Here is a 14845-nt window from a genome sequence, read left to right on the forward strand (position 1 = left end):
CAGCAGCATCCCCTAACAAAACTCTGATTTCCCAAGGAAAGCTGCGCTTTCCCAGGCGAGATGCCCAGGCAAAGAGGCTTTTGCTGAATGCGGGTTTCTCCCACCGCGAGACTGGGATCAGGCAAGCAGCCCCAGCCCGCAGAACATTTCTTAGCGAATGCTGTGCTTTCGCAAAGGCTTTGGCTTGGAGCGAACAGCACTTCACTGCTGCTTCCTCAGCAAGGCTTCAGTCGCGTCAGGGAAGCAGAGCTGCGGGAGAGCTGGTGCCTCTTGGACCTTGCTTTCCCAGGCTCCAGTTCGTGTCCTGGGTTCACCCTGCCAAGCCGAACTAAGCAGACACAGCTACAACCCTCCAGTAGCGTGCATAGCCTAGGTTGGCACTCAATACACACTACCATCTTCCAGTGTAGGCATCCCTTGGCCTTTTACTCTGGCACTTAAGCGGACTGCAAACTAGACCAGTGCTTTCCCCACAGGAAAGGAGAGCTGACAGGAACCCTGCACATGGCCCGTGCACTGAATAGGGAGCTTTGGGGGACTGCCCCACTCCTTCCCCTTAAACCCCGTGAATACTCCAAGCTTCCACATCCTGGAGGAAGTCGGCGTCTGACTCGCTGTTAGTTCAAAGAGCTGTTTCTGTGAGTACACCGTAGGCCCCTGGTGACTAGAGCATGTCTGCCCCAGGGACAGGTGGCCAAGGAGCTGCTATCTCCTTGGCCCACAGACTCAGGACAGGCATGCTTTCTACCCAGACTCCTTCCTAAGAGTGGAGCCTGCACCCTGCCATACACATCCCCTGCTGTCTCCTTAGCAACCAGGCTTCTGACTGTCTGAAGTGGGAGCGGGTGACGCTTGTATTACCACTGAAGGCTGTGCCTGCCAGGGTCGTCCCTCCTGCTTTGCAACCGTTTCCAGACAAGAAGGCCAATGGCTGCTGCTCTTCTCCCCGGGCAGAGTGTTGAACCTTCCACAGATATGCTCCTGGGGTGCGCAGTGAAAAACGTGTCCCTTTCCTTAAGGCTCTTTCCATAGGCGCAAGCGCGCTTCTCTCACAGGCAGAAGGGATGCCCAGGCAAAGAGGATTTCTCTCCATGCGGGTTTAGTACACTGTGCTGAAGAGACCAGCTCAGGCAACAGGAGAATCCCTCAGACCCGACTCTGATTTCCCAAAGAATGCTGCGCTTTCCCAGAGGGGATGCCAGGGCAAAGAGGCTTTCGCTCTATGCGGTATTCTCCCATAGTGCTGCGAATACTAGGCTAAGGCAAGCAGCAACAGCAGCCCACAGAACCGACTCTGATTTCCCAGCGACTGCTATGCTTTCGCAGAGCTTTACAGCTTGGCAGGAACCGCACTTCGCTGCTGCTTCCTCAGAAAGGCTTTGGGTGTTTAGTCTGTCCCGGCAGGGAAGAAGAGCCGCGGGAGAGCTGGTGCCTCTTGGGACTTGCTTTCTCGGGCTCCTCGTTCACGCCCGGGGTTACCTTGCTATGCCGAACTAGGCAGACACAGTCCCAACCCAGCAGCAGCGTCCGTTCTTAACATGGCACTCAATGCCTATTACAATCTCGTGGGGAAGGTAAGGCTTTGCCTTTGGCTCTGGCGCTCCGGGAGGCTCAAGGTCTAGGCCATTGCCTACACCACAGGAGAGAGCTGGCGACAGGATCACTGCACATGGCCCGTGCACTGGGATGGGGAACTGTGGGGGACTGTCCACACTCTTTCCCCAGCACACCCCCTGCCACCCACATCGCTGCCACATCTTGGTGGAAGATGGCATCTGAATGCCAGTTCCATTTGTGTTGTTTCCGCGAGTTGCAGCTATGTCGCCTGGTGGGAAGCCCAAGTCTGTTCTTGGGACAGATGGCCAAGGAGATGCTGCCCCCTTTTGACCAGAGGCAAAGGACTGGCCTGCCTTCTGCCCAGACTCCTTCCTCAGCGTGGAGTACGCGCCTCTGCCCTAGTCATGCCCTCATGTCTCCCTAGCAGCCTGGCTTCCATCTCTCTGCACAGGTAGCGGGTGACACTTGTCTTGCCACCGGCCTGTGGTTCGTGCCATGGCAGGCTATCCTGCATCCCGAGGGTTTCCAGACCCCAAGGCCAACGGCTCCTTCTCTTCTCCAGGGGCGGCAGCTGCGCTTTCCCCACACTTGGTTTCTCTCTCAGGCAGAGGGGATGCTAGGACAAAGCGTATTTCGCTCCATGCGGGTATCGTCCACCAAGCTGTGGAGACTAGCTCAGGCAAGCAGCAGCAGCATCCCCTAACAAAACTCTGATTTCCCAAGGAAAGCTGCGCTTTCCCAGGCGAGATGCCCAGGCAAAGAGGCTTTTGCTGAATGCGGGTTTCTCCCACCGCGAGACTGGGATCAGGCAAGCAGCCCCAGCCCGCAGAACATTTCTTAGCGAATGCTGTGCTTTCGCAAAGGCTTTGGCTTGGAGCGAACAGCACTTCACTGCTGCTTCCTCAGCAAGGCTTCAGTCGCGTCAGGGAAGCAGAGCTGCGGGAGAGCTGGTGCCTCTTGGACCTTGCTTTCCCAGGCTCCAGTTCGTGTCCTGGGTTCACCCTGCCAAGCCGAACTAAGCAGACACAGCTACAACCCTCCAGTAGCGTGCATAGCCTAGGTTGGCACTCAATACACACTACCATCTTCCAGTGTAGGCATCCCTTGGCCTTTTACTCTGGCACTTAAGCGGACTGCAAACTAGACCAGTGCTTTCCCCACAGGAAAGGAGAGCTGACAGGAACCCTGCACATGGCCCGTGCACTGAATAGGGAGCTTTGGGGGACTGCCCCACTCCTTCCCCTTAAACCCCGTGAATACTCCAAGCTTCCACATCCTGGAGGAAGTCGGCGTCTGACTCGCTGTTAGTTCAAAGAGCTGTTTCTGTGAGTACACCGTAGGCCCCTGGTGACTAGAGCATGTCTGCCCCAGGGACAGGTGGCCAAGGAGCTGCTATCTCCTTGGCCCACAGACTCAGGACAGGCATGCTTTCTACCCAGACTCCTTCCTAAGAGTGGAGCCTGCACCCTGCCATACACATCCCCTGCTGTCTCCTTAGCAACCAGGCTTCTGACTGTCTGAACTGGGAGCGGGTGACGCTTGTATTACCACTGAAGGCTGTGCCTGCCAGGGTCGTCCCTCCTGCTTTGCAACCGTTTCCAGACAAGAAGGCCAATGGCTGCTGCTCTTCTCCCCGGGCAGAGTGTTGAACCTTCCACAGATATGCTCCTGGGGTGCGCAGTGAAAAACGTGTCCCTTTCCTTAAGGCTCTTTCCATAGGCGCAAGCGCGCTTCTCTCACAGGCAGAAGGGATGCCCAGGCAAAGAGGATTTCTCTCCATGCGGGTTTAGTACACTGTGCTGAAGAGAGCAGCTCAGGCAACAGGAGAATCCCTCAGACCCGACTCTGATTTCCCAAAGAATGCTGCGCTTTCCCAGAGGGGATTCCAGGGCAAAGAGGCTTTCGCTCTATGCGGTATTCTCCCATAGTGCTGCGAATACTAGGCTAAGGCAAGCAGCAACAGCAGCCCACAGAACCGACTCTGATTTCCCAGCGACTGCTATGCTTTCGCAGAGCTTTACAGCTTGGCAGGAACCGCACTTCGCTTCTGCTTCCTCAGAAAGGCTTTGGGTGTTTAGTCTGTCCCGACAGGGAAGAAGAGCCGCGGGAGAGCTGGTGCCTCTTGGGACTTGCTTTCTCGGGCTCCTCGTTCACGCCCGGGGTTACCTTGCTATGCCGAACTAAGCAGACACAGTCACAACCCAGCAGCAGCGTCCGTTCTTAACATGGCACTCAATGCCTATTACAATCTCGTGGGGAAGGTAAGGCTTTGGCTTTGGCTCTGGCGCTCCGGCAGGCTCAAGGTCTAGGCCAGTGCCTACACCACAGGAGAGAGCTGGCGACAGGATCACTGCACATGGCCCGTGCACTGGGATGGGGAACTGTGGGGGACTGTCCACATTCTTTCCCCAGCACACCCCCTGCCACCCACATCGCTGCCACATCTTGGTGGAAGATGGCATCTGAATGCCAGTTCCATTTGTGTTGTTTCCGCGAGTTGCAGCTATGTCGCCTGGTGGGAAGCCCAAGTCTGTTCTTGGGACAGATGGCCAAGGAGATGCTGTCCCTTTTTGACCAGAGGCAAAGGACTGGCCTGCCTTCTGCCCAGACTCCTTCCTCAGCGTGGAGTACGCGCCTCTGCCCTAGTCATGCCCTCATGTCTCCTTAGCAGCCTGGCTTCCATCTCTCTGCACAGGTAGCGGGTGACACTTGTCTTGCCACCGGCCTGTGGTTCGTGCCATGGCAGGCTATCCTGCATCCCGAGTGTTTCCAGACCCCAAGGCCAACGGCTCCTTCTCTTCTCCAGGGGCGGCAGCTGCGCTTTCCCCACACTTGGTTTCTCTCTCAGGCAGAGGGGATGCTAGGACAAAGCGTATTTCGCTCCATGCGGGTATCGTCCACCAAGCTGTAGAGACTAGCTCAGGCAAGCAGCAGCAGCATCCCCTAACAAACTCTGATTTCCCAAGGAAAGCTGCGCTTTCCCAGGCGAGATGCCCAGGCAAAGAGGCTTTTGCTGAATGCGGGTTTCTCCCACCGCGAGACTGGGATCAGGCAAGCAGCCCCAGCCCGCAGAACATTTCTTAGCGAATGCTGTGCTTTCCCAAAGGCTTTGGCTTGGAGCGAACAGCACTTCACTGCTGCTTCCTCAGCAAGGCTTCAGTCGCGTCAGGGAAGCAGAGCTGCGGGAGAGCTGGTGCCTCTTGGACCTTGCTTTCCCAGGCTCCAGTTCGTGTTCTGGGTTCACCCTGCCAAGCCGAACTAAGCAGACACAGCTACAACCCTCCAGTAGCGTGCATAGCCTAGGTTGGCACTCAATACACACTACCATCTTCCAGTGTAGGCATCCCTTGGCCTTTTACTCTGGCACTTAAGCGGACTGCAAACTAGGCCAGTGCTTTCCCCACAGGAAAGGAGCGCTGACAGGAACCCTGCACATGGCCCGTGCACTGAATAGGGAGCTTTGGGGGACTGTCCCCACTCCTTCCCCTTAAACCCCGTGAATCCTCCAAGCTTCCACATCCTGGAGGAAGTCGGCGTCTGACTCGCTGTTAGTTCAGGGAGCTGTTTCTGCGAGTACACCGTAGGCCCCTGGTGACTAGAGCATGTCTGCCCCAGGGACAGGTGGCCAAGGAGCTGCTATCTCCTTGGCCCACAGACTCAGGACAGGCATGCTTTCTACCCAGACTCCTTCCTAAGAGTGGAGCCTGCACCCTGCCATACACATCCCCTGCTGTCTCCTTAGCAACCAGGCTTCTGACTGTCTGAAGTGGGAGCGGGTGACACTTGTATTACCACTGAACGCTGTGCCTGCCAGGGTCGTCCCTCCTTCTTTGCAACCGTTTCCAGACAAGAAGGCCAATGGCTGCTGCTCTTCTCCCCGGGCAGAGTGTTGAACCTTCCACAGATATGCTCCTGGGGTGCGCAGTGAAAAACGTGTCCCTTTCCTTAAGGCTCTTTCCATAGGCGCAAGAGCTCTTCTCTCACAGGCAGAAGGGATGCCCAGGCAAAGAGGATTTCTCTCCATGCGGGTTTAGTACACTGTGCTGAAGAGACCAGCTCAGGCAACAGGAGAATCCCTCAGACCCGACTCTGATTTCCCAAAGAATGCTGCGCTTTCCCAGAGGGGATGCCAGGGCAAAGAGGCTTTCGCTCTATGCGGTATTCTCCCATAGTGCTGCGAATACTAGGCTAAGGCAAGCAGCAACAGCAGCCCACAGAACCGACTCTGATTTCCCAGCGACTGCTATGCTTTCGCAGAGCTTTACAGCTTGGCAGGAACCGCACTTCGCTGCTGCTTCCTCAGAAAGGCTTTGGGTGTTTAGTCTGTCCCGGCAGGGAAGAAGAGCCGCGGGAGAGCTGGTGCCTCTTGGGACTTGCTTTCTCGGGCTCCTCGTTCACGCCCGGGGTTACCTTGCTATGCCGAACTAAGCAGACACAGTCCCAACCCAGCAGCAGCGTCCGTTCTTAACATGGCACTCAATGCCTATTACAATCTCGTGGGGAAGGTAAGGCTTTGCCTTTGGCTCTGGCGCTCCGGGAGGCTCAAGGTCTAGGCCATTGCCTACACCACAGGAGAGAGCTGGCGACAGGATCACTGCACATGGCCCGTGCACTGGGATGGGGAACTGTGGGGGACTGTCCACACTCTTTCCCCAGCACACCCCCTGCCACCCACATCGCTGCCACATCTTGGTGGAAGATGGCATCTGAATGCCAGTTCCATTTGTGTTGTTTCCGCGAGTTGCAGCTATGTCGCCTGGTGGGAAGCCCAAGTCTGTTCTTGGGACAGATGGCCAAGGAGATGCTGTCCCTTTTTGACCAGAGGCAAAGGACTGGCCTGCCTTCTGCCCAGACTCCTTCCTCAGCGTGGAGTACGCGCCTCTGCCCTAGTCATGCCCTCATGTCTCCCTAGCAGCCTGGCTTCCATCTCTCTGCACAGGTAGCGGGTGACACTTGTCTTGCCACCGGCCTGTGGTTCGTGCCATGGCAGGCTATCCTGCATCCCGAGGGTTTCCAGACCACAAGGCCAACGGCTCCTTCTCTTCTCCAGGGGCGGCAGCTGCGCTTTCCCACACTTGGTTTCTCTCTCAGGCAGAGGGGATGCTAGGACTAAGCGTATTTCGCTCCATGCGGGTATCGTCCACCAAGCTGTGGAGACTAGCTCAGGCAAGCAGCAGCAGCATCCCCTAACAAAACTCTGATTTCCCAAGAAAAGCTGCGCTTTCCCAGGCGAGATGCCCAGGCAAAGAGGCTTTTGCTGAATGCGGGTTTCTCCCACCGCGAGACTGGGATCAGGCAAGCAGCCCCAGCCCGCAGAACATTTCTTAGCGAATGCTGTGCTTTCGCAAAGGCTTTGGCTTGGAGCGAACAGCACTTCACTGCTGCTTCCTCAGCAAGGCTTCAGTCGCGTCAGGGAAGCAGAGCTGCGGGAGAGCTGGTGACTCTTGGACCTTGCTTTCCCAGGCTCCAGTTCGTGTTCTGGGTTCACCCTGCCAAGCCGAACTAAGCAGACACAGCTACAACCCTCCAGTAGCGTGCATAGCCTAGGTTGGCACTCAATACACACTACCATCTTCCAGTGTAGGCATCCCTTGGCCTTTTACTCTGGCACTTAAGCGGACTGCATACTAGACCAGTGCTTTCCCCACAGGAAAGGAGAGCTGACAGGAACCCTGCACATGGCCCGTGCACTGAATAGGGAGCTTTGGGGGACTGTCCCCACTCCTTCCGCTTAAACCCCGTGAATACTCCAAGCTTCCACATCCTGGAGGAAGTCGGCGTCTGACTCGCTGTTAGTTCAGGGAGCTGTTTCTGCGAGTACACCGTAGGCCCCTGGTGACTAGAGCATGTCTGCCCCAGGGACAGGTGGCCAAGGAGCTGCTATCTCCTTGGCCCACAGACTCAGGACAGGCATGCTTTCTACCCAGACTCCTTCCTAAGAGTGGAGCCTGCACCCTGCCATACACATCCCCTGCTGTCTCCTTAGCAACCAGGCTTCTGACTGTCTGAAGTGGGAGCGGGTGACACTTGTATTACCACTGAACGCTGTGCCTGCCAGGGTCGTCCCTCCTTCTTTGCAACCGTTTCCAGACAAGAAGGCCAATGGCTGCTGCTCTTCTCCCCGGGCAGAGTGTTGAACCTTCCACAGATATGCTCCTGGGGTGCGCAGTGAAAAACGTGTCCCTTTCCTTAAGGCTCTTTCCATAGGCGCAAGCGCGCTTCTCTCACAGGCAGAAGGGATGCCCAGGCAAAGAGGATTTCTCTCCATGCGGGTTTAGTACACTGTGCTGAAGAGACCAGCTCAGGCAACAGGAGAATCCCTCAGACCCGACTCTGATTTCCCAAAGAATGCTGCGCTTTCCCAGAGGGGATGCCAGGGCAAAGAGGCTTTCGCTCTATGCGGTATTCTCCCATAGTGCTGCGAATACTAGGCTAAGGCAAGCAGCAACAGCAGCCCACAGAACCGACTCTGATTTCCCAGCGACTGCTATGCTTTCGCAGAGCTTTACAGCTTGGCAGGAACCGCACTTCGCTGCTGCTTCCTCAGAAAGGCTTTGGGTGTTTAGTCTGTCCCGGCAGGGAAGAAGAGCCGCGGGAGAGCTGGTGCCTCTTGGGACTTGCTTTCTCGGGCTCCTCGTTCACGCCCGGGGTTACCTTGCTATGCCGAACTAAGCAGACACAGTCCCAACCCAGCAGCAGCGTCCGTTCTTAACATGGCACTCAATGCCTATTACAATCTCGTGGGGAAGGTAAGGCTTTGCCTTTGGCTCTGGCGCTCCGGGAGGCTCAAGGTCTAGGCCATTGCCTACACCACAGGAGAGAGCTGGCGACAGGATCACTGCACATGGCCCGTGCACTGGGATGGGGAACTGTGGGGGACTGTCCACACTCTTTCCCCAGCACACCCCCTGCCACCCACATCGCTGCCACATCTTGGTGGAAGATGGCATCTGAATGCCAGTTCCATTTGTGTTGTTTCCGCGAGTTGCAGCTATGTCGCCTGGTGGGAAGCCCAAGTCTGTTCTTGGGACAGATGGCCAAGGAGATGCTGTCCCTTTTTGACCAGAGGCAAAGGACTGGCCTGCCTTCTGCCCAGACTCCTTCCTCAGCGTGGAGTACGCGCCTCTGCCCTAGTCATGCCCTCATGTCTCCCTAGCAGCCTGGCTTCCATCTCTCTGCACAGGTAGCGGGTGACACTTGTCTTGCCACCGGCCTGTGGTTCGTGCCATGGCAGGCTATCCTGCATCCCGAGGGTTTCCAGACCCCAAGGCCAACGGCTCCTTCTCTTCTCCAGGGGCGGCAGCTGCGCTTTCCCACACTTGGTTTCTCTCTCAGGCAGAGGGGATGCTAGGACTAAGCGTATTTCGCTCCATGCGGGTATCGTCCACCAAGCTGTGGAGACTAGCTCAGGCAAGCAGCAGCAGCATCCCCTAACAAAACTCTGATTTCCCAAGAAAAGCTGCGCTTTCCCAGGCGAGATGCCCAGGCAAAGAGGCTTTTGCTGAATGCGGGTTTCTCCCACCGCGAGACTGGGATCAGGCAAGCAGCCCCAGCCCGCAGAACATTTCTTAGCGAATGCTGGGCTTTCGCAAAGGCTTTGGCTTGGAGCGAACAGCACTTCACTGCTGCTTCCTCAGCAAGGCTTCAGTCGCGTCAGGGAAGCAGAGCTGCGGGAGAGCTGGTGCCTCTTGGACCTTGCTTTCCCAGGCTCCAGTTCGTGTCCTGGGTTCACCCTGCCAAGCCGAACTAAGCAGACACAGCTACAACCCTCCAGTAGCGTGCATAGCCTAGGTTGGCACTCAATACACACTACCATCTTCCAGTGTAGGCATCCCTTGGCCTTTTACTCTGGCACTTAAGCGGACTGCAAACTAGACCAGTGCTTTCCCCACAGGAAAGGAGAGCTGACAGGAACCCTGCACATGGCCCGTGCACTGAATAGGGAGCTTTGGGGGACTGCCCCACTCCTTCCCCTTAAACCCCGTGAATCCTCCAAGCTTCCACATCCTGGAGGAAGTCGGCGTCTGACTCGCTGTTAGTTCAGGGAGCTGTTTCTGCGAGTACACCGTAGGCCCCTGGTGACTAGAGCATGTCTGCCCCAGGGACAGGTGGCCAAGGAGCTGCTATCTCCTTGGCCCACAGACTCAGGACAGGCATGCTTTCTACCCAGACTCCTTCCTAAGAGTGGAGCCTGCACCCTGCCATACACATCCCCTGCTGTCTCCTTAGCAACCAGGCTTCTGACTGTCTGAAGTGGGAGCGGGTGACACTTGTATTACCACTGAACGCTGTGCCTGCCAGGGTCGTCCCTCCTTCTTTGCAACCGTTTCCAGACAAGAAGGCCAATGGCTGCTGCTCTTCTCCCCGGGCAGAGTGTTGAACCTTCCACAGATATGCTCCTGGGGTGCGCAGTGAAAAACGTGTCCCTTTCCTTAAGGCTCTTTCCATAGGCGCAAGCGCGCTTCTCTCACAGGCAGAAGGGATGCCCAGGCAAAGAGGATTTCTCTCCATGCGGGTTTAGTACACTGTGCTGAAGAGACCAGCTCAGGCAACAGGAGAATCCCTCAGACCCGACTCTGATTTCCCAAAGAATGCTGCGCTTTCCCAGAGGGGATGCCAGGGCAAAGAGGCTTTCGCTCTATGCGGTATTCTCCCATAGTGCTGCGAATACTAGGCTAAGGCAAGCAGCAACAGCAGCCCACAGAACCGACTCTGATTTCCCAGCGACTGCTATGCTTTCGCAGAGCTTTACAGCTTGGCAGGAACCGCACTTCGCTGCTGCTTCCTCAGAAAGGCTTTGGGTGTTTAGTCTGTCCCGGCAGGGAAGAAGAGCCGCGGGAGAGCTGGTGCCTCTTGGGACTTGCTTTCTCGGGCTCCTCGTTCACGCCCGGGGTTACCTTGCTATGCCGAACTAAGCAGACACAGTCCCAACCCAGCAGCAGCGTCCGTTCTTATCATGGCACTCAATGCCTATTACAATCTCGTGGGGAAGGTAAGGCTTTGCCTTTGGCTCTGGCGCTCCGGGAGGCTCAAGGTCTAGGCCATTGCCTACACCACAGGAGAGAGCTGGCGACAGGATCACTGCACATGGCCCGTGCACTGGGATGGGGAACTGTGGGGGACTGTCCACACTCTTTCCCCAGCACACCCCCTGCCACCCACATCGCTGCCACATCTTGGTGGAAGATGGCATCTGAATGCCAGTTCCATTTGTGTTGTTTCCGCGAGTTGCAGCTATGTCGCCTGGTGGGAAGCCCAAGTCTGTTCTTGGGACAGATGGCCAAGGAGATGCTGTCCCTTTTTGACCAGAGGCAAAGGACTGGCCTGCCTTCTGCCCAGACTCCTTCCTCAGCGTGGAGTACGCGCCTCTGCCCTAGTCATGCCCTCATGTCTCCCTAGCAGCCTGGCTTCCATCTCTCTGCACAGGTAGCGGGTGACACTTGTCTTGCCACCGGCCTGTGGTTCGTGCCATGGCAGGCAATCCTGCATCCCGAGGGTTTCCAGACCCCAAGGCCAACGGCTCCTTCTCTTCTCCAGGGGCGGCAGCTGCGCTTTCCCACACTTGGTTTCTCTCTCAGGCAGAGGGGATGCTAGGACTAAGCGTATTTCGCTCCATGCGGGTATCGTCCACCAAGCTGTGGAGACTAGCTCAGGCAAGCAGCAGCAGCATCCCCTAACAAAACTCTGATTTCCCAAGAAAAGCTGCGCTTTCCCAGGCGAGATGCCCAGGCAAAGAGGCTTTTGCTGAATGCGGGTTTCTCCCACCGCGAGACCGGGATCAGGCAAGCAGCCCCAGCCCGCAGAACATTTCTTAGCGAATGCTGGGCTTTCGCAAAGGCTTTGGCTTGGAGCGAACAGCACTTCACTGCTGCTTCCTCAGCAAGGCTTCAGTCGCGTCAGGGAAGCAGAGCTGCGGGAGAGCTGGTGCCTCTTGGACCTTGCTTTCCCAGGCTCCAGTTCGTGTCCTGGGTTCACCCTGCCAAGCCGAACTAAGCAGACACAGCTACAACCCTCCAGTAGCGTGCATAGCCTAGGTTGGCACTCAATACACACTACCATCTTCCAGTGTAGGCATCCCTTGGCCTTTTACTCTGGCACTTAAGCGGACTGCAAACTAGACCAGTGCTTTCCCCACAGGAAAGGAGAGCTGACAGGAACCCTGCACATGGCCCGTGCACTGAATAGGGAGCTTTGGGGGACTGCCCCACTCCTTCCCCTTAAACCCCGTGAATACTCCAAGCTTCCACATCCTGGAGGAAGTCGGCGTCTGACTCGCTGTTAGTTCAAAGAGCTGTTTCTGTGAGTACACCGTAGGCCCCTGGTGACTAGAGCATGTCTGCCCCAGGGACAGGTGGCCAAGGAGCTGCTATCTCCTTGGCCCACAGACTCAGGACAGGCATGCTTTCTACCCAGACTCCTTCCTAAGAGTGGAGCCTGCACCCTGCCATACACATCCCCTGCTGTCTCCTTAGCAACCAGGCTTCTGACTGTCTGAACTGGGAGCGGGTGACACTTGTATTACCACTGAACGCTGTGCCTGCCAGGGTTGTCCCTCCTGCTTTGCAACCGTTTCCAGACAAGAAGGCCAATGGCTGCTGCTCTTCTCCCCGGGCAGAGTGTTGAACCTTCCACAGATATGCTCCTGGGGTGCGCAGTGAAAAACGTGTCCCTTTCCTTAAGGCTCTTTCCATAGGCGCAAGCGCGCTTCTCTCACAGGCAGAAGGGATGCCCAGGCAAAGAGGATTTCTCTCCATGCGGGTTTAGTACACTGTGCTGAAGAGACCAGCTCAGGCAACAGGAGAATCCCTCAGACCCGACTCTGATTTCCCAAAGAATGCTGCGCTTTCCCAGAGGGGATGCCAGGGTAAAGAGGCTTTCGCTCTATGCGGTATTCTCCCATAGTGCTGCGAATACTAGGCTAAGGCAAGCAGCAACAGCAGCCCACAGAACCGACTCTGATTTCCCAGCGACTGCTATGCTTTCGCAGAGCTTTTCAGCTTGGCAGGAACCGCACTTCGCTGCTGCTTCCTCAGAAAGGCTTTGGGTGTTTAGTCTGTCCCGGCAGGGAAGAAGAGCCGCGGGAGAGCTGGTGCCTCTTGGGACTTGCTTTCTCGGGCTCCTCGTTCACACCCGGGGTTACCTTGCTATGCCGAACTAAGCAGACACAGTCCCAACCCAGCAGCAGCGTCCGTTCTTAACATGGCACTCAATGCCTATTACAATCTCGTGGGGAAGGTAAGGCTTTGCCTTTGGCTCTGGCGCTCCGGCAGGCTCAAGGTCTAGGCCAGTGCCTACACCACAGGAGAGAGCTGGCGACAGGATCACTGCACATGGCCCGTGCACTGGGATGGGGAACTGTGGGGGACTGTCCACATTCTTTCCCCAGCACACCCCCTGCCACCCACATCGCTGCCACATCTTGGTGGAAGATGGCATCTGAATGCCAGTTCCATTTGTGTTGTTTCCGCGAGTTGCAGCTATGTCGCCTGGTGGGAAGCCCAAGTCTGTTCTTGGGACAGATGGCCAAGGAGATGCTGCCCCTTTTTGACCAGAGGCAAAGGACTGGCCTGCCTTCTGCCCAGACTCCTTCCTCAGCGTGGAGTACGCGCCTCTGCCCTAGTCATGCCCTCATGTCTCCTTAGCAGCCTGGCTTCCATCTCTCTGCACAGGTAGCGGGTGACACTTGTCTTGCCACCGGCCTGTGGTTCGTGCCATGGCAGGCTATCCTGCATCCCGAGTGTTTCCAGACCCCAAGGCCAACGGCTCCTTCTCTTCTCCAGGGGCGGCAGCTGCGCTTTCCCCACACTTGGTTTCTCTCTCAGGCAGAGGGGATGCTAGGACAAAGCGTATTTCGCTCCATGCGGGTATCGTCCACCAAGCTGTGGAGACTAGCTCAGGCAAGCAGCAGCAGCATCCCCTAACAAAACTCTGATTTCCCAAGGAAAGCTGCGCTTTCCCAGGCGAGATGACCAGGCAAAGAGGCTTTTGCTGAATGCGGGTTTCTCCCACCGCGAGACTGGGATCAGGCAAGCAGCCCCAGCCCGCAGAACATTTCTTAGCGAATGCTGTGCTTTCGCAAAGGCTTTGGCTTGGAGCGAACAGCACTTCACTGCTGCTTCCTCAGCAAGGCTTCAGTCGCGTCAGGGAAGCAGAGCTGCGGGAGAGCTGGTGACTCTTGGACCTTGCTTTCCCAGGCTCCAGTTCGTGTTCTGGGTTCACCCTGCCAAGCCGAACTAAGCAGACACAGCTACAACCCTCCAGTAGCGTGCATAGCCTAGGTTGGCACTCAATACACACTACCATCTTCCAGTGTAGGCATCCCTTGGCCTTTTACTCTGGCACTTAAGCGGACTGCAAACTAGACCAGTGCTTTCCCCACAGGAAAGGAGAGCTGACAGGAACCCTGCACACGGCCCGTGCACTGAATAGGGAGCTTTGGGGGACTGTCCCCACTCCTTCCGCTTAAACCCCGTGAATACTCCAAGCTTCCACATCCTGGAGGAAGTCGGCGTCTGACTCGCTGTTAGTTCAGGGAGCTGTTTCTGCGAGTACACCGTAGGCCCCTGGTGACTAGAGCATGTCTGCCCCAGGGACAGGTGGCCAAGGAGCTGCTATCTCCTTGGCCCACAGACTCAGGACAGGCATGCTTTCTACCCAGACTCCTTCCTAAGAGTGGAGCCTGCACCCTGCCATACACATCCCCTGCTGTCTCCTTAGCAACCAGGCTTCTGACTGTCTGAACTGGGAGCGGGTGACACTTGTATTACCACTGAACGCTGTGCCTGCCAGGGTCGTCCCTCCTGCTTTTCAACCGTTTCCAGACAAGAAGGCCAATGGCTGCTGCTCTTCTCCCCGGGCAGAGTGTTGAACCTTCCACAGATATGCTCCTGGGGTGCGCAGTGAAAAACGTGTCCCTTTCCTTAAGGCTCTTTCCATAGGCGCAAGCGCGCTTCTCTCACAGGCAGAAGGGATGCCCAGGCAAAGAGGATTTCTCTCCATGCGGGTTTAGTACACTGTGCTGAAGAGACCAGCTCAGGCAACAGGAGAATCCCTCAGACCCGACTCTGATTTCCCAAAGAATGCTGCGCTTTCCCAGAGGGGATGCCAGGGCAAAGAGGCTTTCGCTCTATGCGGTATTCTCCCATAGTGCTGCGAATACTAGGCTAAGGCAAGCAGCAACAGCAGCCCACAGAACCGACTCTGATTTCCCAGCGACTGCTATGCTTTCGCAGAGCTTTACAGCTTGGCAGGAACCGCACTTCGCTGCTGCTTCCTCAGAAAGGCTTTG

Source organism: Mustela nivalis (genome assembly GCF_964662115.1).
Source record: "Mustela nivalis genome assembly, chromosome: Y".
Lineage (NCBI taxonomy): Eukaryota > Metazoa > Chordata > Mammalia > Carnivora > Mustelidae > Mustela > Mustela nivalis.